This window comes from Belonocnema kinseyi, chromosome 6 (genome assembly GCF_010883055.1).
Source record: "Belonocnema kinseyi isolate 2016_QV_RU_SX_M_011 chromosome 6, B_treatae_v1, whole genome shotgun sequence".
NCBI lineage: Eukaryota > Metazoa > Arthropoda > Insecta > Hymenoptera > Cynipidae > Belonocnema > Belonocnema kinseyi.
Genome location: NC_046662.1, coordinates 107,448,708 through 107,452,922, shown reverse-complemented (window position 1 = coordinate 107,452,922; position 4,215 = coordinate 107,448,708).

Sequence of the window (4,215 nt, the reverse complement as noted above, 5' to 3'; positions counted from 1 at the left end):
TACTCATTAGATAAAGTATCTCGTGCCCATAAAAAAATAATAATTTTTTACGATTTTTTTTCACCCGATTCTTGCAAAATCGATTCTTTCGTTCCGATTTTTGAATCGATTCTGAATCGGATCGTAAAGAATCGATTCAAAAATCGGGTTTTTTTAGAAAATTGAACATCCCTACTGTAGGGAAGCTCTAATCTGGGAAGGCATAAAACTCCGAGGACAGGCGATCGCAAACTGGTGCCAGTCGAAATACATGGGGTGCGGTCTCCATGTAGTACTTCCTGATTCTCACAAAACTAGAACCGGTACAGACCGACGCGTTGCAATGTTGCAAAAGGTACAGCACTAGCTGGCAGCTAGCCGGCTAGTTCCGCGCAGTCCCATGTGCGCAGAAAATGGCGGCGTAAAGCGAGAGTGAAAGAGACAGCCAGATCTATTTATCTTTTTCACTCTCATAATTACAAAAAATATAGATTCTCTATCTCTTTCACATCTATGATATCCTGATTCGTGATTCTGTTTCGCTACACCTACAGGACGGCACCCTTATTGAGAAGGCAATTTATAGCTTTTACAAGCATTAAATAATAAATGTTGTTAATTTATAAATTAAGCATTTTGTGCCCCCACTGGGTACTCATACTGCGCGCATGTACGCGCTGCCAAATTTCGTCACAGGATGATTGTAAACAGTGGCGCCAATCCTATTTGAAAAAGGTCGGGCGGATCTACTTCCGACAGCCCCCCCCCCCCCCCTCTGTTTAAGAAAAAAGTATATGATGAGCAAAAAAACAAGAGCGTGAAAACACCTTTATTTCCTCAGGCACTTGTATAACAAATAAATTCTTGAAATACATGAATTTAATTTTTATTATTATAATATTGTAAGATATAGAGATCGAATTAAGAGAAATGTCTAAATGGCTCGAACGTGATCTGAAAATCTAAAAATAATTAAAATTAATATTATAGGTTGAAAAATTATATGGATTGGAGCACATGGCTGGCCTGATGATAATTTACTCAAATTTGCATTGGGTTTTTAAAAACTGTTTAGGCAAAATTTATTATTCAATCTTTTTTTACGATATATTTGTTGTAATCGAAAAAATTAATCAGGATACGCTTATGCGGCGCAGAGGAAACTTCAAAAGTATTTTCAATATACTTTTGAAGAAATTCGTTTAAACGATATTGTATGTTCTTTTCTTCTCGTAATATTACGCTTAGAGTAACGCGATCAGTTATGGACGGGGTTCTCATAGAAGGGGAGGTTGAATGGTCTAACCAGTTTTTTTTTGTTAAAGGAAGAAGTTGTCCCGGTATTCCGCCTCTGCTTATTTGAAGCCTCCAGAAGGTGCTTGCCTTCACGCTTCAGGGGTGCTTTATAACGATACTGCCCTGTCACCCCGCAAATATTTTACTCAGCTTGCCTTCTAAAAGCTCAAACAATTCACGTTTAGTTTTGAAGACTCCAAAATATTCTTCTCTCTCGGAGCGTTTTAGGAGAATAGACATTTTGGTCCTCATGAATTCCTTTATCTTCTTAAAAGTAGCTTCTGATTTGCTCTCACAAAATTCCGAGAGCAAATTTTTGTTATCATATTCAAGATGCAGTTATCCAGGAAACAAAAATCCATCCACTTCTGTTAAATGGGTTTCGAAGGCTTTTGAATTGCGTATCTGTCACTGGAATTCCAAAATTACCGCCGCTTTGTTTTTTAGAGACATTTAGTTGTTATAATTTTTTTGACTAACTTATATGCCGTAAAAGACAAATAATTGAAATAGCAAAAGGAATCTAGTGGACTTGCGCATTGTTTCTTTTAATCTTTCGATAATTTATAAATGTAAAAAATCGTGTGAAATATGGCAGTTCAATCCCCAAAAAGTCGGTCTCATTCAAAAAGAAGGAAACAGATTTAATACAACCTTGCTTGAAATGGTCATTGCAGCACATAGCAGATTCGAAGCTCTTTGAGAAATGACCAATTGACATTGTCGCCAACCGATTTTGTTTTAACTTTCTGAATCTGCAGATGAAAGATACGCAATCCATAGAGTCGCATGTAGAGGTACTACGCTTGCTTGGCGCAGCGAATTTCATTGGCCTCTAATGGCGCTTAATTCAAACCAGCTATATTTATCAATTATGGAAATTGGCATATATAAATATTATAAATAAATGCTTTCTAATCGTTATATACAAATTTTTATTATAAAAAAAATTGTTAATGAAATATAATTTCACCTTCGAATTCAATTGAAATAAGCTGTTGTTCAGTAAACATACGCATTATTATTCTATTTCTCACCTTGAATCATAAACTGCGCAATTTCTGATATGGATGTGCAATTTATAATAATAATTTATTTTTATTATAATAACTGTTAATTATGCGCGATTTAAACTACAAATTAACAGCGGCCAAAGAGTGCTGCTGCGCCAGGCAAGCGCAATAACTCTACATGCCAAAGTGGGGATCAATGCGCAAAGGCATCAGATAAAAAGCTATACGAATACAATCTGTGAACGGAAGAAAAATAATCTGCTGAGCTCGCAAATTTAATTGCGCGATAATGCTTTTACCTCGCGCTACGCGCTCGATCTTTCTACATACTCTTTAAAACTCAAGGTGAAAATATCAACAGCAGTAATTTTGTGATTGTGAATTCTCTTTTGTTAAAGCTCCTTCGGCTTTAACGAACACATTCTCATCACGTATCTCGTGATTCGCACTCGAGTTTATCCCTGAAATTTTATATCATTCCCATGAATGTATATTATTCTAATTTTTAAATTTCATTGGTATTAAAAGAGATGAAGTATCTCCCGACATCCGGCTACGCCTTTCTTTGTGCCTTGTTGTTCATACATTTCTTGCTACACAGGTACAATTGCCCGAACAATCCTATTATTTAGGATAGCTGTGAATATCTTATAAAGTGTTTTCAGACAAGTTATTGGCCTGTAATTCTTCGGGTCAGCTAAGTTGCCTATTTTCGGCAGGAGTATTGTTCGCCCTTCCACGAACCACTCCGGAATCGGCTCTTCCGACTTCAAATATGAGGTGAAAATACGGGCCAAATGCTGATGGGTTGAAGAAAACTTCTTTCACCAGAAGATTTTCATACAATCTGGTGCCGGTGCGGAATAGTTCTTCATCCCTCTTAATACTTTTTTCACCTCCTCGGTAGTGATGGGTGGGCATTCTTTATCAGATGTTATGAAGGCAACACATAACTCCTTGAAGCTATTTATATTTTCTGAGTCTTCGTCCAGTCTATGCTGCACTTCGTAGACTTCTCTCCAAAATACTTCGACCTCCTCCGGTTTGGGTGGGTGTTCGACAGTAACTGGAGGGTCTTGGAAGAGTCGAGATGGGTCAGAGAAAAACTGTTGATTCTCTCTGACCCACCTCTCCCTCCGCTCTAGACTTCTCTTAGCGTTAGATAGTATCCGTATTCTCTCAACAATATGCTGCCTGATGGTCAGCAGCTTTGACTTGTTAAGTGTGTGATAACGGATCCGGAGTTCGCGCGCGAACTTTCGAACTTTGGCGGTAAAATTCCTGCTAGATGTGATGCTGTCAATCACACACTGAATGCGGGACGCGTACTGTCTTGCCCAGCCTATCTTTATGGCAAGTTCATGCATTCGTCTTTTGGTCTTGTGATCAACCGTTGGTTTTGTTTAACGGTTCGCATCGGCCAAAGCTCTCGCTGCATTATACACACAATAATTGATAGCCCAGAGGTCAGATTCTCCGGAAAAATGTCCACGAAGCTCGTTATCCATTTCAGCCAGATCTTTAGGCTTGAGAGAAACCTTGGTATTGATGTTTCGCCGGGTCGTAAAGCATCGCTCTTCCTCTATGGGATGCCTGCCCGCGGTTGGTCTTAGTGTCGCCTCTCTTTCTCTGTTGCCGGCTTGTTCTAGCTGTGGTAGAGTAGGTGTTCCGCTTACATAGCCCTTTTCCGGAGTAGTTCAGCACAGAGCATGCAGCCGTGCCATGTAACCCCGTTCAGGGGCCACACTCGCATCGTAGCACTCTAGCAAGTCGTGATTCGGTCGCTCCGTCCACCCATTGTCGGGAGCCCTGCGCGTTCTGTTGGTTTGAACCGCTTTTACTACAACTATGTTTGGTGTTGTCATTGTTGTTCCCACGAGAAGCTAGGGAAAGGGGTTCGTCCATCCTTGTAGAGCCCCGCATGCAA